This window comes from Urocitellus parryii, chromosome 12 (assembly GCF_045843805.1).
Source record: "Urocitellus parryii isolate mUroPar1 chromosome 12, mUroPar1.hap1, whole genome shotgun sequence".
Taxonomy (NCBI): Eukaryota; Metazoa; Chordata; class Mammalia; order Rodentia; family Sciuridae; genus Urocitellus; species Urocitellus parryii.
The window spans coordinates 54631023-54655919 of NC_135542.1; the positions used below are offsets into that span (position 1 = coordinate 54631023).

The following is a 24897-nucleotide window of genomic DNA, read 5'->3' on the forward strand; positions in this document are numbered from 1 at the left end:
CCTGACCTCTTCTAGGCTCTGGTGACAACTGGCATTCCTTGGTTTATGGCTGCATCGATGCAGCCTCTGCCTCTATGGTGACATTCCCTTTCTCCCCTCTGTCTGCAGTCAAGTCTCCCTTTGCCTTCCTCTTAAAAGGATGTACTTTATGTGAATTGTATTTAGGGCCCACCCTGATAATTTCAAAATAATCCCCCATTGCAAAATAGTTATTACTTATATAAATAAGTTTCTCCCCCCAATACATAAGTAACAATTATGTCGTTCAGGGATTGGGGTGTGGATATATTTTGAGTTATTCAGCCTATCACTGAATTGGATATTAATCTATGCTTTACAGATAGAGAAACTTGATAATTTCCTAAAATCACAATGTTTGAAAATCTCACCCCTTCTGTTTTTCCCTGTCCTCCTATACCCTTTCCTTCTCCCCTCCTCCTCTCTCTTTTCCCCTTTTCTCTTCCTCCTACCCATCTCCTTTTAGAAAATAGTAATAATCAGATCTTGGTGCAGTGGCCTTAGCCTATAGACCCAGCACTTGGGAGGCTGAGGCAGGAAGATACTTTGGCACCATGAGTTGGAGACCAACCTTGGCAACATAGCAAGACCCCATCTCAAATAAAAAATGAAATAAAAGAAGAAGAAGAAAAAAAAAGAAATAGTAATGTTCTGTTTACCTGGATTTGTCAAACTGTAGAGTTTAGGGTGTCTCTCTCTCTCTCTCTCTCTCTCTCTCTCTCTCTCTCTCTCTCTCCCTCTCTCTCTCTCTCCTTTTCTAAGGCTTATTTTGAGATCATTGTAGAGTCCCATGCAGTTGTAAGAAATAGTACAAAGAGATGCCATGACCCCTTTGCCCAGTTTTTCTCAGTGGTAATTACAACCAGGACATTGACATTGATACAGCTAAGATACAGAAGAATTTTGTCACAGGATTTTTTATTGTGCCCTTTTTTTAGTTACAGCCTTCCTTTCCCTGACCTGGTAAACATGAATCTATAATTATAGATTAAAATAGTCTAATCTACATTTTTGTCATTAGAAGAATGTTATATAAATGGAGTTTATACAGTATACAATTCTTGGGAATTGGTGTTTTTCACTTAACATAATTTCCTGGAATTAAAGTTATTACATGAATCAATAGTTTGTTCTTTTTTTCGTCCTTAATATTCCTCAGTATCCTTAATATTCCTTCATATGGAAATACCCATTGAAGGACATCTGAATTATTTCTAGTGTTTGGCTGTTAGGAATAAATATGCTTTGAACATTTGGGTACAGGTCTTTGTGTGACAGTGTACTACTTCTCTGAGATAAATATCCAGGCGTGCAACTGTTGAACTATGTGGTATTTGCATAAAGACTCATGGATGTATTTCTGAAATCTCACTTCTATTCCATTGATGCATCTATCCTTATGACAATACCAACTATCTTTTTTGTTTTAATTTTTTTTTTTTTTTTTTTTAGTTGTAGGTGGACATAATGCCTTTATTTTATATGTTTATATGTGGTGCTGAGGATCCAACTGAGGGCCTCAAACATGCTAGGCGACTGCTGTACCGCTGAGCCACAACCCCAGCCCAATACCAACCATCTTGATTGCCATTGTTTGGTAGGAAGTTTTGAAAACAGAAAGTACCTGTCCTACTTTGTTCTTCATTTTCAACATTGTCTTGTATATTCTGAGTTCCTGCAAATCCACAGAAATTTTAGAATCAGTTTGTCAATTTCTATAAGTAGCCATTTGGAGATCTGTCAATGATTTTAGTATATTCATTGAGTTGTATAATTATCAAAATCAATTTTAAAACATTTTTATTTTCCCGCAAACCCTCACATTCATTAGAAGTGACACCTAATTCTTAGTCCTCCCTCCTCCAGACTCTCCTTTGCCCTAGGCAACCCCAGTCTGCTCCACCTCTCTGTGTGTACCTATTCTGACATTTCTTCTAAGTGGAATCATATAATATGTGGTGTCTTCTCCACTGTGTCTTTTACTTAGCATGGTGTTTTCAGGGTTCTTCTATGTGGTATCATGTGTAACAGTACTTAATTCTTTTTTGTGACCATATAATTTATTATATAGATAGGGCACATTTTATTTATTGGGAGGCTGAGGCAGGAAGATGGTTTGGCACTATGAGTTGATGGACATTTGAGTTGTTTCCACATATTGGCTGTTAAGAATAATGCTTCCATAGGGCTGGGATTCTGGCTCAGCGGTAGAGTGCTCACCTAGCACAGGCGGAACCTGGGTTCGATTCTCAGCACCACATTAAAAAAAAAAGGCATTGTGTTGTGTCCATCTACAAAAAAGATTCTCTCTCTTTCTCTGTCTCTACAAAAAAAAATTATAAAAAAGCATAATGCTCCCATGAACATTCATGTATAAGTTTTATATAATTGTAAGTTTTCATTCTTGTGTATATATCTAGGAGTGGGTAGTTGGGTCATTGGGTAACTATGTTTAACCTTTTGAGGAACTACCAGAGTGTTCTCCAGAGTGGCTGTATGATTTTACTATCCTAGCAGCATTGCCTAAAGGTTCTCCCCAAACACTTGTTATTATCTGTCTTTTTGATCAGAGCCATTCTGGAGAAGTTATATCATCCTGGTGGATGTATGGTGATACCTCTTTGTGGTTTTGATTTGCCTGATGGTAAATTATGTCAAGCATGTTTTCATATGCTTGTTTACATTTTTACCTTTTCTTTGTAGATATGTTATTCAAATTCCTTACCCATTTTTAATTGGATTATTTGCCTTTTTATTATTGAGTTATAGGAGTTCTCCATTTACAGTGTTCTAGATATAAGTCCATTACCATAGATAGGATTTGCAAAATTTTTTCTCCCACTCTAGGTTTTTTTTTTTCATGTGAAAATAAAGTTGATTTTTTAGTGTTTATCTTGTACCTGTAACCTTGCTGAACTAACTTAGTTCTAGGAGATTTTCAGGGTAAATTTCTTTAGTATGTCTGTGTGAACCATCATGTCATCTGCAGACAGGGACCCTTCATTTATGTATGACTTACTTCCTTTTCTTGCCTTCTTGCATTAGCTGGAACTTCTAATAGTGAATTAGAGTGGTAAGAATGAACTTGTTTACCTTATTCCTGGTAGTGTGTGTGTGGGTGCATTATGCATTTGGTCTTTTATCACTGAATGTAATAATGTTTGCTGTAGATTGCAAATGCTCATTATCTACTTGAGAAAGTTCCTCGTTATTTCAGTATTTTCTGAGAGTTGTTCTTATGAGTAAGTAATGACTTTTTAAAAATCATTTTTCTGTGTCAATTGGTATGATTATGTGATTTTTTTTTTCCCCTTGGGTGGATTAGATTGGTGTTTGAATGAACCAGCTTTGTATCCCTGATTAAATTCAGTTTTTAATATACTGTTGAATTCTTTTAATACTTTGTTGAGTATTTTTGTGTCTATCTTCAGGTAATGGTCTGTAGATATTTTTCTTTTGCATAGTCTTTTTCTGTTTTTTTGTATCAGGATAATACAAACTTCATAAAATGGATAGAGAAGTGCTTCCAATTCAGCTTTTGTTTCCTAAGAGAGATTACGTAGAGTTGGCTTTAATTCTCCTTTAAACATTTGATAAAATTCTCTGATGAAGTGATCTGGGCCAGATTTTTTTTTTTGAAACTTTTAAATTATAAGTTCAGTTTCCTTAATAGTTAACGGCTATTCAAATTATCTATTTAATTTTGGGTAATTTGTGTTATGTTGTGCTTTTGAGGAGTTGGTCCACTAACAAAAAGCAGGACTTCTTGGTGGTAGGGATGGGATTTTCAGCTCCTCTTTAGACCTCCACTGATTCAACCCTGTCTCATTACTGTCCTGTATGTGGCCTTTGCTGACACCACTGGGAGGGGATGACCTTGTTACTCCTGGGCAGGGGTGAAAGCTTAGGCCTCCTCTGAACCACTCCAGTGGGATGGATAGAAATACAGACCCTGCAGGTGGTTTCCACAGTCACTTTATGGCAGGGGCAGGGATTGGAGAAAATTGGAAGCGAAGTTAGGGCACCTTATAGCCTGGCGTGGGTGGCCACAGATTTTTTCTTTAACTTTTTTCTTGGACTGGAATTCAGTTTATTACCTGAAAGTTTTCTGTCTTGCTGTGTTGCTCTTTTCATAGTCCTTTGGCTTAAGAGAACCAAAGTGGTCTTTTGTCTTCCCCCATTTACCTTTCTGCATTCCTGGCTTCTTCAGCTCTTTGTGGTATATGACGTAAAAAGAAAACCAGGGAACCCACCGAAGTGTTGTTCCATGGGTCCCAAGTCCCTGGCTGGTCTGCCTTCTCTCTCCTTCAGTCTTCTCATGTTTGTTTTATGTATGATTGCCGCCACTCTTTTCATTGTAGTTACCTAGAGCAGTAGGAAAAGGTCCATCTGCTCGATCTTGTTGAAAGTGGAAATTGCCTTTTTATTGAAGAAACCATAGGGTAAAAGTTAAGACGCTTAATTGATTAGAAAGACACTAAGTTGTTTTGGGTTGGTTATTTTAAAATAACAATTTAACTGTGTTTCATTCTTCAGACAGTAATTCTGTTTCTCCAATCATTGTTCATTAAAATCAAACCCTCTTTAGTTTTTGATCTCTTAAGAGGCTTGACCATCCTGTGACCTAATTTATTTCTGCATGTAGATATAAATTCACAATAAATTAAATTTCTCGCTTAGTATGTGTTTGTGAAAGATGGGTTTTATGGAGAGAAGTAACTATTTTTTTTCTAGTGCTTGTCAGAGATCTTTTTTGTTTTGTTTTGTTTTGCAGTACTGGGAGTCAAACTCAGGACCTCAAAACTTTTGTGCTCTACCGCTGATCTATGCGTACCTCAGCCCCTTGTCAGAGATCTTGAAGCTGTGGATCTTTATCTAAAAGAAGAGAAAAGACATTATGCAGAGTGTTTAAGATCTGTATAAGGAAAACTTGAGAAAGTCTGAAATGAAACAAAAGGATTCCTAAGTACCTCCAGCAGAAACCTAAGTGCTACTTAGAACTGTTTTCCTGGTTCTCAGATTCTCTGGGATCTGTAGCTTTCATTGCTTTGGATTTATTTCATAGTTTTTTAAGTTGTAAAATATGGATGGCAACGTAAATTGTTCTTGTCCTTAGATGTGCAAAGGAATCTCATTGGTTGGAAGTACAGTTGGTTTCTTTCGCTCTAATTTGGAAGAAGCCAGTTTTGTATGTTTTAAGCTAATTTATTTCAGTATTCTCCATTGGCTATGTATGTGTTTGCTCTTCTGATTCTTTTTTGAACCAGTTGGAAAATCTTATTTGTTCCCCAGTTACTTAATAAATCAATCGAAGCCATTTATTTTTATGTTTGTATGAGAAACACATTATTTTGTTTGTTTGTTTTAGTTATCCTTTAACAGCTTGAACTCTGAATATGGTCTGACTGGGCTTGAATCGCAGCTGTATCACTTACTAGTCTTGTAGTGGGAGCCAGAAATTTTATTTTTTTTTAACTTAAGTGTATTTACTCACTATAAAAAGGGATTACAGTTCTATTTTCTTTCCATACTTTTGCAAGGATTAAAATAGATTTTGCAAGTAACATATTTCTCACAGAACCTCATACATCCTAAGAACTTTTAAAAAATTGTTATGCAAAGGATGTGGGCAACTACTTTTACCTTCTTGAAACTTAGCTTCTTAATCTTAATAGAGAGAGAGAGAGAGAGAGAGAGAGAGAGAGAGAGAGAGTGAGTTTGTGTGTGTGTGAGGTTTTCACTTGGTTTTTAGTTCATAAGGTTTATTGACAGTAATCGGAAAGAATGAAGTAATTGACAATAGTTGCCTTAGGAGGGGAGGGCATTTTTATTATGTAGTAACCTTGCTACTCTGAGAAGACAGTGTTGGGTTTGAAATGGTAAACAGTTGGAACAGCAGTCTAGTAATTCAGTTCAGTAAATATGGATGAGAAGACCCTGCTCTCCTGGCTTTGCACTGGGAAGAAGCATGAAGCTGGAAATGTGGCTTAAGAGAATTACTACAATCTTTTGGCTTTAAAAATACGAAGAGAGGGTCTTAAAAGATGGAAGGCTTTAGAACTGCTGAGTACTTGGATAGATTTGGCATGCTCCTCAGGGAGTAGGAACCAGAAAGGGCTGAATTTTGTTCAACCTAGGAATAACTTCTTGAGAGATTCAAGGGCAGTTTTGGGTGAGCAGGGACTTGGGGTGCCTAAAAAAGAGGGAGGAATTGGAAAGGTAACTCAAAGATGCCTTGAATTGTCCTTTCCCTCTGACCCTCACTAATTAAAGATATTTTACTGGGAGTGTTTGGGGGGGGTGGAAGGAGAGGGTAATGGTGTGTAAGAGTGGAGTAGAACTGGTGAATTGGGAGCTGAGGATGTAGCTCAGTGGTAGAGTGCTTGACTAGCATTTGCAAGGCCCTTGGTTCAATCTCCAACACTATTGAAAAAAAAAAGTGTTGAATTGGTTGTGTTAGAAGAGGAAATTCTTAGAGCATGAGGAAGTTAGCAGTGATCCAAGGGAAGAGCTTGGCCTGCTGTGAATCTATGTGAATGGGGGTGGTTCAAGCTAAGGGCTTAACTACTACAATGCTAGAATTTTGAAAATAAGCCTAATGTAAAATCTACTCTGTAAATCCTAAAGATACATACCTTTATTTAAAACTGAGAAACATGCATATTGATACAAAGAAATTAGTACTACTGTAGGTAAAACCAACAGTCTGTCCACTAAAATTGTTAAGTTTTATGCAGAATAAAATGATCCTTATAATTTGGTGTTACAATCAGGATGTAGGAAGTGGGGAGAGTGTCTTTTATGCCTGTGTCTTTCTTTAGAAAAGTCTTTGGGTCCCTCTTGTCATCTTTGAAACTTAAAGAACCCTGTGTTCAGCTAGACTGAGGCATCTCTGATGTAAAAGGATTTGTTCATCCATTAGCCAGAAAAAGGACCAGGTCCTGGGATAAGTTCCAGTAATTGCCAGTAGCAGGGCTAGATAGCAGTTGGAAATATGTCCAACCAGAACAAAGAATTTTTTTAATAAGGAAAAATTGGAGAAGGACAGCATAAATTGTTTACATTGAAACTACCTTGGCTATAGATAAAGAGGAGTGTGATTATGCAAGACGGTGAAGCTTTAGGATAGGAGGGTAGTCCATAGGAGAAGGTCTTCTAGATAGGTTGGGGATAACAGTCATTGAGTTTGTATGTAATGTGATTAAGTTAAGATTCTAACATATGAAATGAAAATATTACATAGCCTTTTTCTCTTCCTGTCTCCATCCTCCAACCCTCATAATTAAATTTAGGGCATCTCAGAATTTTTCTTTTATCTCCTTTATGAGTTAAGAGGAGTGTAGGGAAGGAAACTTCCCTTATCCATTCCTTCTCTGGTTGGAATCTAGGTTTAGATTTTGCCTTACTGTTCTTTCTAGGGGTGTTGCTGGCAGGGAGAAGCACTCCAATGAGTTAGCCCAAAATATTTTGGTTCCCTCCCTGGAGCCTATAAAGATGGGATACATATTGAACTCTCACTTCACTTTTTTGGCATTCCCATCCTGAACGCTAGGGACCAGCATTGTACCCCATCTTCCTGGGTTACTGGTTCATTGGTTCAGTCTATAGTACTTGAGTGTTTCAGTTCTATGGATCCATTTATAACCCACATACCATGAACCATCTGACTGGCTTAGTGTACTGACTATGCTTTCTGTTTTCTCCCATTTATTTTATTTATAGCTTCTGAAAAACCAAGTTGGGACTCCCAGAAGCTGGCAACAAAAGGATGAAATTATTTGTACATTTCAGAGAAAAATAAGCTATGATGCTTCTGAACCTATGAACTATTAGCAAGGCAGATTCTACCTTCCAAACATTTTCTAAAAGCAGGACTGTAAAAGCTTGGGGTAAGTCTGACATGGTTTCCATACTTGAGGTTTTTATTTTGCTTCATGTATCTGGACAAAAAGCTTTTTGAATTGACCATAGCTGATCCTGTTTATGTTGTATTCTATGCTTGCTCCATATCTATAACCTTTTCATTGAAAAGTAAATATTTATCTGTTAGATGTATGGTAAGTTCCTATTGATGGGATAGAAATACGCTGTTTTATTTTCAACAAAACCCAGCATTTCTGTTTGGCCCTTGATCATGTGATTCCTTTTGAGTCTTTAAGAATTAGATACCATTGGGCATGGTGGTACGCACCTATAATCCCAGCAATTTGGGAGGCCTAGGCAGGAGGATCACAAGTTCAAGGTTAGCCTCAGCAACTTAGTCCCTAAGCACCTTAGAACTTGTCTTAAAATAAAAACTAAGACTGCTGGGGATGTGGCTCAGTGGTTAGGTACTCCTGGGTTCAATCTTTGGTGAGAGAGAGAGAGAGAGAGAGAGAGAGAGAGAGAGAGAGAGAGAGAAAGAATATGAATGAATCAATTTGTTTAAAATTCAAAATATTAAATGGGAAATGTTCTCAGTTCAACCCTTACATTTCCTGCTGCATGTATTTACTTGCTTTTATTGGATTGTTACAGGGCATGTACCAACTTAAGTGATACCATTAGGTGATATCCTCCTCTTTAGAGTTTTTTGGAGGAGGAGATAGGGATCTAATCTATATGGAGACTGATTCTGATCCTGTCCTCTCACATCTCCAAGCTCATCATTCCGTGTGACCAATATCCATCTGAAATTGCTGACTGTCAACCTTCAGCCTCAATGTGGCTAACACTAAATTCATTGTTAATCTCATATTCAGTGTCCTGCCAGGGTATGATTGTTTCTATTTAGTTGTCCAGGCTGAACCTTCATAGATAATTTTGACGCCTGCCCCCCAGCCTAGTTTTCTGTTGCTCCTGCATGTTTTACCCCCTTATCTTTGTACTCATATTATTTCAGTAATCTGCTAGTTGGTTTCTAAAATAATAGCTTCCATTTATTGTGTATGTGATTATCATATTGTTTACTCCCTTTATAGCCATCACTGTCTTGTTTCTTGTGTCTTAGGTTAGGTTTTGGTCTCTCTTGCTCTACTGCAAAAAAGTAAAAGAAAAAGAAGCAAAGCAAAAAAAAAAAAAAAAAGAGCCTGAAGAGATGGGACAGAATGAAAGACCTCACAGCCAGATTGGCTGGGTTTTAAGGAGTAATCTTTTTTTTTTCCTTCCCCTTGAAGGGGAAAAAACTTTTTTCACTGGTACATTTAAAGCTCCCCAGCTATGGGGAGGTACCAGTTCTGGACAAGTGCCACTGTAACACAGAAATGCTCAGAGAAACTGAACTTTTCAACTCTGGAAGGTGGAAATTTACTGTTGGTCACTGCTGGGTCTTACTGGTATTTCAAAGGAATATTGGGTGCTGCAAATAGGAACTAAACGGGTAAACTTATTAAACTCATTAAACCTGTGATCAGTGATGTTTTTCTGTCATTTTAAGAGACTAAATATGGGCTGGGAGGGTAGTGGTCAAAATACTTGTACAATTTTAAAATGTAACAATTAAATTTGAGCTGGTTTCCAAAAAAAAAAAAAAAAAAAAAAAAAGAATATATCTGATCTTTGACCCTGGTCCCCAATAGTGAGTTTCAGAAACCCTTGGAATTTTCCGAGTACATAATTAGTCTATTTTAACCACACATGCATTTATGCTAATGAGGTGATTTTGGGTGGGCTTTTAAAGATAGTTTGCGTGAACAGAGTGTCCATATCAGAAAGATCAAATTAAACAGAGCTTTCAACCCTACCTCCTAATCTCTGAGGAGGGTGGAGGGACTGGATCTTGATTCCTGTCATGTGGCCAGTGATCATACCAATCATGTTTAAGTTATGAAACCCAACATAAACAGCCTGCAACAGTGGTGAATTTATTAATGTGCTAGGCAGTTGTTACCTGGAACATGGAAGTTTTTGTCCCTCCTCCTCTCTCCCCTACACCTTTGCCCCAATGGTTGTTGCTAAGTTGTATCCTTTATAATAAAACTGTGTCTAAGTATAGTGCTTTTACTGGTTTCTATCAGTTAATATAGCAAATTATTGAACCTGAAGAAAGATTTTTGGGAAACGTGAATTTGCAGCCAAGGCAGACATAAGTGTAGAGAGTGTAGAAACATCTGAATTAAGGGCAGTTTTGATAGAGACCTTGCTCTTTAACTTGTGGGATTTGATTCTATTTCTAGGTGAGTATCAGAATTGAATTGTAGGACACCTAGTTGGTGTTGAGAATTGGTGTCAGAGTGCAATGTGTTTACCCTCTTCCAGGCATTGTGGATAGTGCTGCATTCGTTATTTCACATAATACTACAGTGAAGTAAGGTCTGGTTTATCAATCTTAATGTATAGTTAGGGAAAATTGGCCCAGGATTACAGAACTAGGAAGTGTTGCAGAACTCTGTGTATTCTGATGTTAAAGCCCTTTTCTTAACCCTTTATGCTGAGCCAGCTACCTTTTTTTGCTGTAGATGTTACTACCCTTCTCTAATCTGGCAATTATAGCCTACTTTTTCTAAATTAAACTTTTATTTCCCCCTTTTTGTGCTTAGAAACTTTCAGTTTTTCTCTCTCATTGTAGGATAAAACTCAAACTCCTTAGATCACATTCAAGGCCCACCAAAGTCCTGTAGGCCTAAACTAGTAATACTGCTCTAGTCTTTTGGATAATTTTCTTCATTTGTATTTCCAGGAAATTATGGTGGAGATGAACATGTGTGTTCCAATTCCTTGTAAATTATCAGGAAAAGAATGTCACTATACATATAGAATATGCAAATAAAGTGAGTAATTCAGTTATTTAAATGTCTATAGAGTTCAAAAGAGGAACATCTTCATGTAGCAGATTTCAGGTGTATTTGAGGTTGGCTTTCAAAGAAATGGTAGTGTCACCTAAGAAGAGATGTTAATGGAAGAGGATTCGAGGAGTTCCTGGAGAAGGGGAATCTCTACTTAGGACAAATGTGTCCCTTGGCATATGTGATGGGATAGAATTTTAGCATGCACTAGTAGAAGCAGAGATTTATTTAGGAAAGCAAGGAATACACATTCAAGGGGGATTGTGTGCCATCTCACTTGGAATTTTCAGGCTCTTTTGAGGAAACTTGATGAAGGATGGTCATGGAGAAGTTTATGAAAATGTTATTGTTTTCAGAAACCTCAGGTTGACATGATCTCCAGTATCTGATCAGTAGATAATATTGGAAAGTTCTTTAAATTATAGCTTTCTTAAAAATGTCATATCTCTCTTGATCTATTTATTGGTGGGCTAATTAACATTGCAGAGGTAATTTTTATAAATGGTGCATTTAGGGTAACACTTAAGAATTACAGATTTCCCAGAAATTTGGGAGTGACATACCTGGGAAAGAGACTGGCTTGGGGTATGACAGGCCTGGAGAAGTATGCAGAACTTAAAGTTATATTTCTCTGTCCTTCTTTTGTGTCTTATTTCTACCTATCTCTTTATTTCTTCTATTTTATCTCTAGGATTTTGAGAATTGTAGTCAGGGGGAGAATCCTTCTGGTCAGAAAGAGCATGAATGAAAAGGAATGGAGAGGATTATTCGCCATGTACTAAAAGGGTAGTGTCCATGGCACTGAATATCTGGAAGGACTCTTTCCTGGAGCTAGGGTCTAGTCTACTCCCTCCCTCCAGACAGGTTTTAAAAAGCTGTTACATATGGTTTTCACTTATTGAATTTATGCTAACTCTTCGTTTGAAATGAACGAACAGCTATTTTTAGGCCAACGTAGGTGGTCATGTTGGTTAATTCACATTTTACTTAAAAGCAAGCTACAAATATGATTGATTCATGTTTTTATGTGTTGCATAAGCTGACCAAAGAAAATTTTAAATTGTAAAAGTTCAAAAATAATTTTAGTTTTTTTTCTGCTGCATTCATGGGAGATTTTATTTTATTTATTTTTATTTTTAATTAAAAATTTTTTTAATTTGTTTTAATTAGTTACACATGACAGTACAATGACCTTGACATATCATACATCTGAATCAGATGGGATATAATTTCTCATTTTTCTGAGTATACAGGTTGCAGAATCATATTGGTCATGCAGTCACATATATACACACAGTAATAATAATGTCTGTTTCATTCTACTGTCCTTCCTATCTCCCCATCCCCTCCCCTCCCCTCTCCTCCCATCACTTCTTTCTACCTAATCTAAGGTAACACTATTCTTTTTTTTTCTTTTTAAAACTCACATCTTACATGTATTTTATATATATATAAATGTATTTTGTATAACGATGAGGGTCTCTTTCCACCATCAATGCAAAAATTTTAAATTATAAAAGTTCAAAAATATTTTTAGTTTTTTTTTTTTTAAAGTCTTCCTTGTACATGAACTCATATCATTGTTCTGTATCCATTTTCTTGGCATTTTGTAGGGTTAGAGTTTCTTCTGACTCTCAAAAGTAAAACAATTTGTTGGTCTTTTGGGCCTATGTTTTTTTAAAAACAACAAAAACCTTTTTTTTTTAAATTGATTTGATTGTTATATAACAACATTTGTATGTTTTAGAAAAGAAATATCTAAAAACAGATCAACAATCACAGTACTCAGAGATAATTGATATCCTTTATTTATATATACTTTTAAATTACATAGACAATTTTATAATCTACTTCTTTCACTTACTATTATGTTAGGATTTTCCATTATAATAAGATGGCTTTTGAAAACTTGGTTTCTGTTAATACATAAACAGAGTGAGTTTTTGATATTTTCTTCTGTAAGCAAAACCAGAATCATTTACTAACTATTTGTAATTTGTTTTTTTTTTTCACTTCATGTATCATGGGTAGCTTTCTAAATGATAGCTTATATACTTCACTTTTCAATTGAACATAAAATATTTCTTTGTTATAGCATAGTTTAGCAATTTCTCTATTGTTGGACATTTGTACTATTTCTGATTTTATATACAAATAGTGTTTCAATGAGCTTTTAAATTTTTTTTATTTTGGGGCTGGGGATATGGCTCAAGTGGTAGCGCGCTCGCCTGGCATGCATGCAGCCCAGGTTCGATCCTCAGCACCACATACAAACAAAGATGTTGTGTCCACCGAAAACTAAAAAATAAATATTAAAAAATTCTCTCTCTCTCTAAAAAAAAATTATTTTTTTATTAATTTTTTAAAATTTATGTATGACAGCAGAATGCATTACAATTTATTACACATATAGAGCACAATTTTTCATATCTCTGTATATAAAGCATATTCACACCAATTCATGTTTTCATACATGTACTTTGGATAATGATGTCCATCACATTCCACCATCATTTCTAACACCATGTTCTCTCCCTTCCCCTCCCACCTCTCTGCTCTATCTAGAGTTTGTCTATTACCCCCATGCTCACCCTCCTTACCCCACTATGAATCATCCTCCTTACATCAAAGAAAACATTCAACATTTGATTTTTTGGGATTGACTAACTTCACTTAGCATTATATTCTCCAACTCCATCTGCTAGGAGCCACAGCAAAAGTATTATGATGATTTTATTCTCTTTTTTTGCTGAGTAATATTCCATTGTATATATATGCCACTTTTTTAATCCTTTCATCCACTGAAGGACATCTAGGTTGGTTCCATAGTTTAGCTATTGTGAATTGTGCTGCTATAAACATTGATGTGGCTGTGTCCCTGTAGTAAATGCTGTTTTTAAGTCCTTTGAGTATAGCCGGAGGAGAGGGATAGCTGGATCAAATGTTGGTTCCATTCCTGGTTTTCCAAGGAATCCCCATACTGCGTTCCAGATTGACTGCACCAATTTGCAGTTCCACCAGCAATGTATGAGGGTGCCTTTTCTCCCACATACTTGCCAACACTTATTGTTGTTCATATTCATAATAGCTGCCATTCTGACTGGAGTGAGATGAAATCTGAAGAGTAGTTTTACTTGCCATGTTGCAGATGGAACCCTGGGCTTTTTACATGTGCTAGGCAAGTGCTCTACCACTGTGCTGTATCCCCACTTTGTTTTTACACATTTAATTTATACACATATTTTTCTTAATTTTATGAGTGCTTCTGTAGAATAAAATATTAAAATGACTTATTGAATTATGAATAAAAATATATATGCATTTTAAAATTTACCAGCTTTACCAGTTTCCCTTCTGAAAGAGTTCTGTTGGTTCATGCTCTTACTAACAATATGCTTGAGTTCTCGTTTCTCTATAGTCTCACTTTTTCTAGATACTATCATGGTCGGATACAGAAAAGTAGTAGTTGAAAATATATCATATTGCCTTTATTTGGTTTTTGTGTGTGTGTACTTTTACATATGTGACTGTTGTAATATTTTGCCAAATTTTCCTGTAATTATATTTTATTCTTTTTTTTTTGAGAGAGAGAGAGAGAGAGAGAGAGAGAATTTTTTAAAATATTTATTGTTTAGTTTTTGGCGGACACAACATCTTTGTATGTGGTGCTGAGGATTGAACCCGGGCTGCACGCATGCCAGGCAAGCACGCTACTGCTTGAGCCACATCCCCAGCCCCTATATTTTATTCTAACTTAGTGTTTTCATATATTACATGTAACTCTAATTCATCTGAAATTTATTTTGATTTCATAGAGTGAAAACTGCTTGATTCTGGAGAAGATTCAAGGGCTTGTAGACCTTGGGGAAAAAAAAAAAGAAATTATCTGGAAAAATTTAGAGGATAAAAATAAAATTTTCTGCCTGAGGGAAATAATTTGTTTCTAATTTCTTTAGAAACATAGTTTAGTATTACTTAACTCTATAAAGTATGTTGATGTAAGAAATCTTGCCAACAAAAAAATCCCACTCCTTACTACTATCAAAGAGAGAAAAAACTCTTTTGAATATGATTATCGTCTGTATACCTGTGGATAGTTCAGGAGAAACTTCCAAAATTTGAGCCCAGTTTCACTCCTTTTATTTACTAAAACAGACAAAACTCTTGTAAATTCTTGAGAGAAAATTGATTTACATAGCATGAGATTTATTTCACAGGGATTTGTTTAGAGTGCCCAGGGAAGAATGCTTATTAACATGATTATCATAAAATCTGGAGACTGAAATTGTCTAGTTCTTGACCAAAATATTTGGCCTATTTGGCTTTTAAGGAGACACCCAGTGTTGCTGGAAAATAGCCCTACAAAAGAGCTCCAAGTTCTGTTCTTTAGAACCTGTGAAATGTTACCTTACATAATAAAAAAGTGAAGTGGTGAGTTTCTTCTGGATTGTGTGAGTGGTCCCCTGAAATCAGTCATATAACTCCTTATATGACTGATATAAGAAGAGATTGTACACAAACAGAGGAGGAAACGAGTATGACCATGAAGCAGATGTTGAATTGATATTGTCACACATTGAGGAATTTTGGCAACTGGAAGAGGCAAGAGAGAGATTTGTCCCTGGAGCATTTAGAAGTAGTATAGCCTGTCCTGACACTTTGATTTAGGTCCAGTAATACTGATTTCAGACTTCTAGCTTCTAAGACTGTCAAGACAAGCCACCAAGAAATTTGTTATTATAGCCATAGGGTACACCCTAAGGGGAGGGGAAGATTAGCTGACTCCCCTTTATTTACCCTTATGTTGGTTATCATTAATAACACTTGACTCTTAGCTACTCTTTTTGGCTACTCTTCGGTTTGATCTATTGATCATCACTTACTAGCTCTCATGTTGAATAACAGTTTAAACATGATGTTTTAAAATAAAAATGAGAAGTTAATATCAATAGTATTTGTAAAGTTGGTGAAGAAATATTTTGACTATTTTTTAAAACCTGAAAAGTTAATAATTTAGAATCACTTATATTCTTTGAGATTAATTTTTATTTTTTCTTTTTAATTTTTTTTTTTTTTTCCATGCAGGGGAATAAACTCAGGGCCTCATGCATGCTAGGCAAGTGCTATACCACTGAGCTACATCCCCAGCTGAGATTTACTTTTGAATTGAAGATAATAAAGTCTGTTTATTTCTTTTGGTAATGAAGGTGTGTGATAGAATTTTTTAAAAAAGTCAATGCAAAGGATTTTAAATATATAGCATATTGTTAAAGCTTTCTCCATGCTTTATAAATTTTATATTTTTTCAACAGTATTAGATGATAATGAATGGTATGTTAACTATCTGTTACTACAATAAAATGTCTTAGATAATCAACTTAAAAAGTGGAAAGGTTTATTTTAGTTTGCAGATTTGGAAGTTTTAGTCTATGACTGATTGACCCCAATGATGTGCAGGACAGCACATCATGGGAAGTGCTTCATCTTACACCTGAGACAAAGGAACAAGTCAGGATTCCTGCAGTCCACTTTGGTGATACATTCCCAGTGACCTAAAATCTCCCACTAGGCCCTACTACTTCAACTTTCCCTAACCTTTCAACAGTGTCAACTTTAGGACCAAGCTTTTAGCACATGAGCTTTTGGGGGATGTTCTAGATTTAAAATATAGCAAAATGGTACAATTGAAAAATTTTGAATTTTTTATTGTTATTTAACTTCTTGTATTTTTAATGAAGCAGTCATGTATATACCCCTGTAGTTATTTAGAAAAGTTGTATTTTTTGCAGTTTGCTGGCAAGTTTGTTAATTTTATTGTCTTTTTAAAAATATAAATCATGATGAATCTGCTCTCCCAATTCTACGTTTTCTATTTGAGAATTAATTTGTTAGAATTTTTAGGACTTTGTGAATTTCTACAAAGAACCAAACTCGGGATTCATTCAAGATGGTAGATTAGAGGAAGGCTATTTTTGCACTTTCTCTGTGCCTCAGGATTCAGTCTTCGGAAGTTCTGCTTCTCAGTGACGTGGGTGAGAAAGGGAATTCATTGAAATTCAGCACCAGACAGCCAGAATCTCTTAGAGTCTCATGATCAGATGCATTGAACAAACAACAGAAAAGAGTACATTGGAGTCCAGCCGGTGTGACAGCGGCTGCAGCACTTTTATCACAGAGGAGAGGGAAAATACAGAGAGAAACAATGGACAAATTTGGCATGGGATAACCTGTAGGTCAGAAACAGCTTGAAGTTAGCTGATCCAGAGACTGCACAGTGAAGTGGTGTTGGAAAAGTGCTCTGTTTCTCAGCTGGCAAGCAGAGAGCTGAGGTGGGAGCCATGTTGGGGAGGCCATGCTACAGCTTGCTGCTGTGGGACCTGGGAGATTGAAGCAAACATTATCATGCTATTCCAGCAAGTACCTACCATGTACCCTATGGTATACCTAGCAGAATCTGAGTGAAACAGGAAGGGAGAAGACTGTAATCAAGGGGAGTTAAGTCAGAAATATGGAGAGGAGTTTAACTTGCTTTCCCTTTGAGTCATGTGACCAGCTGGAGAGTATCAGGAGCTAGCAGCTGAGTATTAAAACACTTAGGACTAAGCTTGGGAAGCAGAGTGTGTGAGACCTGGAAGATTTGTTCCCCTGCTCAGTCAGTGGGATTCTTTATAAGTCTCCTGAGATCTAGACTCCCAGTAGAAATCAGCATCTATACCTGGCCTTAGGGGTGTGTTGATACTACCCAACAAGTTCCCTAAGGCCTGATTAGACCTGAACCCCAACCACTGGAACTTCCCTTATGGAACTCTGCAGTAGCCCCTTCCTGGGAATGCATGGATCTGGTCTGTCTGTATAAAACTTCAATTGATAGTACTTACCATCCTGTCCTACCTTACACTGATGAGAAGGAAATCTGAGAGCTATTTTAACCAGATTTAGTTTTAGGCTACTATAGCTACAGCTGAGTGAGCAACAAAAAAGGGGGAAGTGATTAACAAATAACAAACTTCTTCCCACCTGCTGACAGCCTTAGTGGTACATAGCCTGGGAAAAAATGGAAAGAAATACAGTTGGGTATTGACAGTGACCATTATCCTTGTTGACAGTTTTGATTACCTCAGTGGTGATTATTCTTTCATTTTTCATTAAGAATCAGGTTTTTTCCTGTGTGTGTGTGTGTGTGTGTGTGTGTGTGTATTCTTGCTGTGCTGACTGGTTTGTGTATATGTATATATACATACTTGTTTTGTTTTACTCTCACTTTTAGCATTTTTTGATAATAGTTTTCCTTGTCTTTTGAGGTTGGGGTTATTTTTTATTTGTTTTGCTTTGGTTTTATTTCTCTTTCCCTCCTTTCTTCTGTTAACAGCCATAATTTATTGTTTTCTCTTTTTCTCCCTTTTTTTTTTTTTTCTACTTTTGGTCCACTTGTTTTATAGCCTTCACTTCTGTCTCTCTTCTGTTCCCTCTTCACATTTTGAACATTCTAAATTGTCTTTTACTGTTCTGTCACATTTTCTTTTCTCTTAATGAACTGTATTATTACCATCTTGTAGAACTATTTGGTTCATATAACTCCTGCCCCACTGTTCATGTTGTTGGCAATTATTAGTATTGTGGGTGACATAATTAACACCTGCTGTTTGTTTAATGCCAGATCTAGGTCATAGCTATTTATTGTTTTGCTGTTGGCAATTGCTGACCCCACAATTCCTATTTGTGTGATAATTAGTGTTGTAGATATCATAGGAGGCACTGGGTATTTATTTTAATGTTGTATGTTTTTTGCTTCAGTTGTGCTATTTCCTCCATTTCTGTGAGGTGCTGGGAATCTTCAGGGAGGCTGCATGTTCACAGGGTGGAGATACTGCACTGAACTAAACCCAGTAAAGTGACAGTTCATTTTGGTCCACATATAAATTAACCACACTCAACCCTTAGCAATACTTTAATATTAAAAACAGAAGAGAAAAAAAAAACCCAAACTAATGAACAAGCACCACTCGTAGACATCCATCCCTTCAGCAAAAACAGAGAGAATTAACAGAAAGCCTGTGAATAACACACCTACAAGGGGTTTCAATCTAGATTACTTTAATGACACTTTGGTAAGAGAAGGTTGAGCCCTAAAAAGGCCCACACAGAAGAGTGGAAGAGAAATCCATCCCAGCAGATGCATAAAAGCCCAACCCAGGAATACAAGAAATATGAAAAAATAAGGTAACACTAGGCCTTCCAAAGTTTGTAATTAGCCATCAACCTATTCCAAAGATATTGCAGTGAATGAAATATCAGATAAAGAATTCAAAAGAATGATTATCAAAATGATCAAGGAATTCCAAGAGAACATGGAAAAACAACTGAATGAATTAATGAGGTCAGTATAAGATGAGAATGAGAAGATCAATAAGGAGATAGAGATATTGAAAATGAACCAAACAGATATTTTGGAAATGAAAGACACAATACATCAAATAAAATGTTCAGTTGCAAGTCTCTCTAATAGAGCAGACCATGCTAAAGGCAGATCTCAGAGCTGGAAAACAAGAGGGCTAGCCTTGAACATTCAGACAGTATGAAAGAAAAGAAAATAACCATGATGAACTCTGAGATAACATTAAAATAACAAATTTAAAAATTATTGGATTTGAAGAGGGTTATGAGACACAGGCTAATGGCATGTCTAAAATCTTTAGGGAAATAATAACAGAAAAATTTTCAGATCTTGAAAATGATGTGAGCATTGAGGTTCAGGATGCATTCAGAACCCCAAATATGATCAAGAGAAGTTCTCTACAAACATATTATAATTAACATGCCTAATATACAGAACAAGGATAGGCTTATAAAAGCCTCCAGAGAAAAACATCAGCTCACATTTAGAAGCAAACCAATCAGAATGACTTGTAATTTCTTAGTACAAACTCTAAAATCCAGGTGGACTTAGAATGTTGTGTTCCAAGCTCTGAAAGAAAATAACTATCAACCAAGTTTGCCATATACAGCAAAGCTAGCCATCAAAATTGGATAAGAAATAAAACCTTCCAAGATAAAGCAGAAATGAAATGAATTCAGGCCTACTAAGCCAATACTAATGCTTAAATACTTAACACAGAAGAAATAAAAAACAAACCCCAGAGCTCACAAATGGACAAATCCTATTTGAAAGGAAGCTAAACTGAAGAGAAACCAAACAGTCCCTTGTTAAACATTAGAAATAAATCAAAATGGCAGGGATTAATAAACATCTCTCTGTAATAATGTTGAATGTAACTGGTCTCAAATCTCCAATTAAAAGCCATTGATTGGCTGAATGGATTAAAAACAAGAACCCAACCATATGTTGTTTGCAGGAGGCTCACTTTACAGGCAAAGACAGATACTGGCTGAAAGTGAAAGGATGAAATTGATGTACCATGCAAATGGAGCCTGACAACAGCAATAGTAGCTACTCTCATACTTGATAAAACAGACTTCAAGCCAAAATTGATCAGAAGAGAGAAAGAAGGTCATTTCAAATGGGTAAAGGGAAAAACACATCAAGAAGATATGATACTAAATGTTTATATTCTAATAACATAAAGAAGACACTACTCAAAGCCTCAGATAGACCCTCAGTACAATAATAGTGGGTGATTTCAACATACCTCTCTTGCCACATGGAGATTGAACAGTACACTTTTGAATGATTTGAATGGTGAATGGGTGGTAGAAGAAATCAGGGGGAGAAATTGAAAAATTCCTAGAATCAAAGAAGAATAGTGATACAATGTATCAGAAACCTCTGAGACACTTTGAAGGCTGTTCTAATAGGAAAGTTTATAGTTATGAGTGACTACATAAGAAAAAAACAAACAGCCCAATGATGTATCTCAAGATCCTTAAAAAACAAGAATAATCCAATTCCAAAATCAGTAGAATGAATGAAATAATTAAAATCAGAGCTGAAATCAGAGAAATTGAGAATTTAAAAATGCAGAGGATCAGTGAAATGAAGAATTGAGTCTTTGAAAAGATAAGCAAGATTGATATAAGCCCTTAGACAAATTAACCAGGAAATTAAGAAATAAGACCCAAATTAATAAAATCAGAGATGAAAAATCAGACTTTGTAGACATCCAGAGGATCAATAGGAGGGAACTATTAAAAATTTATACTGCAATATATTGGAAAACCTAGAAGAAATGGGTACATTTCTAGATAACATTTGATCGGCCCAAATTGAATAAAGAGGATGTAGAGAACCTAAAGAGACCACTAATTAGCAATGAGATAGAAACAGTAATAAAAACAAACAAACAAAACTTCCAACAAAGAAAAGCCCAGGACCAGAGGAATTCTCACCAGAATTCTACCTGATATTTAAAGAGGAACCAGTGCCTGTGCTCCTCAAATTATCCCATGAAATAAAAGGCAATGGAACACTTTTAATTATTCTAAGAAGCCCATATCACCCTCATATAAAAATAAGATAAGGACAGATCAGAGAAAGAAAACTGTATGTCAGCAGCCCTGATGAGATTAAATGCAAAAACCCCTTAATAAAATAGTAGCAAATCATAGTCATATTAAGACTTTTAAGTTTTTTCATCTGTTTATTTCTGTGTTGATTCGAGGTTAGTGTTTATAAGCATTGACAAGTTTTTCTGGCTTACATTGAATGAAAGGATCATGGTTACTAGCTAATAGCATTAGCAATTGCTTAGAAAAATAGAAACTTTAGGAAGTGTCCCCTAGAGTCAGAATGCACATTGTTCTTGCACTCGGTAAACTGTCCCATTACTTGATTTTTTTGGTGATATTTTAATGACATTTAAGTAGGTTTTATGCAAAGTATCTCTGATAGGCTATGTCTTAGAACTTTTCTTTCTTCCATTTTTCTATTTCTTTTTTTTTCTTTTTGGGAGGAAGATGAGATTACCTTTAATATTCATTTTAGGGATTTTCAGTTTTCCTAAATATTTATTTATTTGTTTATTCATGATGCTGAGGATCAAACATAGGGCCTCACATATGCTATTCAGTACTCTGTCACTTGGACTACATGCCCAACCCCTCCTAAATATTTTTAGAAAAAAAGCCTTGAGTTCTATGAGAAAAATTTTCCTCATTTTACATCTTCCTAGTCTTCCTTATGCCTAAATTTGTAATGAAATCTTTGTGCTATATTTAGCAAGTACAAGAAATAAGACTTTTATTTAAAGTCATAGAGATAAAGAAAAGATTAGCTATGTATTATTGTGTTGTTTAGAATTATTTTTGTATTTAAAAAATCATAACTATGCCTTTCTCCATCCTTTCTGGCATTTAAAAAAATTAAATGATTTATTACCTTAGAACATAGTTGATATTTGTGTACAGTATATTCATGACCTCACTTGTCAGTGGAAATCAGGTTTCCATCTTGGAAAATAATTTTATTGAACTGGATATTTTTGATTATTCATTATGTATATATGTAGATAGTTATATATGTCTAAAATGTTGTAGACAGATATGCTATATATATCTTTAGTAGGAGAGATGTCCTTATATCTATATGCATTTGCATATATATTTATATATGTTTCACGAGATTGTTCTGAACAAGGAGGGCAGGTTGTGTACCACTTGTAAGTGAAAGGAATTTAAGTCAATTATGATTTTTCTTTTAGGTTAGTCTTTGGGATAAAGAATTCAGATAGAATAGATCTTGATGGGTTTAGATATCATGTAGTTCTTCTGTTTTGGGTCATCAGCATCCAGAACATCCTCTTTGACTCTGTTATCAACACATTTCTTAATCACTTTACTTCTATTTATTCATAGTTATGCTCTTATTACTTTATGAAACTAGACAAAGATTTTTGTGTTGGGTGGAGTAAAAATGTACCTATTTTTGTGGATGGATAGGTGAACACTGAAAGAATAGGAAAATTTAAGAACTTTACCAAACTTATGTTTTTGTCTTCTGAAGTGATTGTGCTATCGGATTGTTTTCCTCAGTTGGTTTAACTGTTAAAGAGAATCTTAAATGTACAGTGAAGATGTGGGCAGTGAATTGTGGTCCCTAGAATTCATTGTATTCACCATTGTCTGCAATTTGAAAATCAACTTTGCAGATTTTGAAATGATTTCTTCACTTCATTCATTCCTCAGGACTTAATTCACACCAACCAAGGGATTGGTTTGGGGTTTTTTTGCTCCCCAAAAGCCAAAGGCCTGTTTATTAATTTACATTGGAAGATGGATGGACCTTTCCAGTTCAATTCACATTCACTCTTTGGAGAATCGTTTTGTGTTTGTGTCCAGTTACCAAACTGTCTTACAAATAGAAAGTTCTCTAGTGTGTTAAATATAACAACTTAGGCAGTTATCAGCGTATGTTAAAGATTTATTTTACTCAATCAGGGAATTAGACAAATGGTATAACTAGGTCAGAGAAAAAGTAAGATAACCCACAAATTTATGGGGAGTGAAGGAATGTTGAAATGGATTGCACACGGAGACCAAACTATTTTGAGGGAAGGAAGAGTGGGGAGAGGCCGGGAAGTCAATTCAATCTTCTACCTTACAGGTTAGAATGTGTTACCTGCAATGCTGGGAGTTAAATATCTCTTGTAGAATGGAATCTGATAAAGTAGATGAGTAGACTTATAAATGGTGCCTGGTTTTCTGTCATATTTTTCTCTGTTACTGTGAATTGCAATGAGTGGAAGTTAGAGGTTATTTGAGTACAGTTCTTCTGATCTGTCTTGAAACCTGATGAACTTTTATAGTTGTACCATTACCTTTTTTATGAATGGACATTTTTAAATAATTTAAGTAATTGATTACACATAACTCCAGGTTTGGATTTTCCTTGCTAGTCTTATAGAAACTGATAATTTTTTCTTTGTAACAGTGTCTGTTTTTTGTTTTGCTTTTGCTAGCTGGTGTTGGCTTGGAATCTGGCTTCAAGGAATCTTGCTTTGTATGTTTTTCTTTTACAAAAATGTTAAAATTGCATAACATTATTGGGAAGCTATGTGGTAGGTTTGGAAAGAACCCAAATTTTATAATAATTTGTATTACTTACCTGTACACCAGGTCACTTAAATAGAGTATTGGTATTTTATGACCTAACTTGTTGGAATCTTCATTTTAATTCTTCCCAAACATTTTAATATATATTAAATTGAATAATTTTAAGTTAACATACATTTTATACAACTAGGCACAATATCTCTAAGTCAGAAAAAAATGTTGAATTATCCTTTCCTTTTAATATTTATTTCTGATGACTGCTCCTGACACATGATACCATCTAGTGAATTTAGCCTTTCAGAAGCACTTTTTAAGAGGCAGTAATTGTCTTCAAAAAGAATATTTTAGTAATTTAGAATCATTCTTTGTTGAGATGGCAATTTTTTGGCCATGGACATGTTTAAGCAAAGATTTGATAATCCCCGATGAGTCTTATTGTTGAATTAAGTGAAACTGTTCCAGATGACTACTAAAATCTCTTTCTGCTTCAAGATTCTAGATCCCATATAGATCATTAGTCCTCAGCCAATAAATATTGAGCATTTACCTGGTATTCTGCACTGTCCTAGGAGTTGTGAAGGTTTAAGAGGTAGTGTAAATCATGGATGTGTCGTCAAGTAAACTATGCATCAGTGTGGAGAAAATAGTCACTAATCTTTATTGAACACTTACTCTGTTCCTGAAGCTGCCTTGTTATGTTAACTCTTGTAGTAATCCTTAAGTAGGTATTGTTTTTTTTTTTTTTTAAGTCCTGTGTTATTAGTGCAGAATTGAGACCCAGAGAGGTTAAATGCTTTTGCCTACATTTACACAGTAAATGGTAGAACCAGAATCAACTTATGTAAAATAATCAAGGGTGGGTATTATAGATTGGATCTGGAGTACCCACCAAAGGCTCATGTTGAAGGTTTGGTCTCCACCTGGTAGCACTGTTGGGAGATGGTGAGTTATTTAGGAGGTGGGAACTATTTGGAGGAAGTAGGTCACTGGGAGTGGGAGCATGTCCTTGGAAGATATAACTTGGCCCTGGTCTCTTTTCCATATCTTCCCTGTCATGATGTTCTTCCTCATCACAGGTCTAAAAGCAATGGAGTTAGCTGACCATGGACTG

The 24897-nt window shown here is 35.6% G+C and overlaps 1 protein-coding gene across 7 annotated transcripts in view; it reads left to right on the plus strand.

The window, feature by feature from the left end:
- The window catches only part of Lclat1 (lysocardiolipin acyltransferase 1), a 195961-nt gene that overhangs the window by 12622 nt on the left and 158442 nt on the right, over positions 1–24897 (plus strand). For 5 of the 7 annotated variants that reach the window (XR_013342297.1, XM_026408752.2, XM_026408834.2 and 2 more), the window contains exon 2: positions 7741–7907. The exons of the other annotated variants lie outside the window; for them this stretch is intronic. The gene's annotated coding sequence lies outside the window, so the exon portion shown is untranslated. The remainder of the gene's footprint in view (positions 1–7740; positions 7908–24897) is intronic. 7 annotated transcript variants of the gene reach the window in all.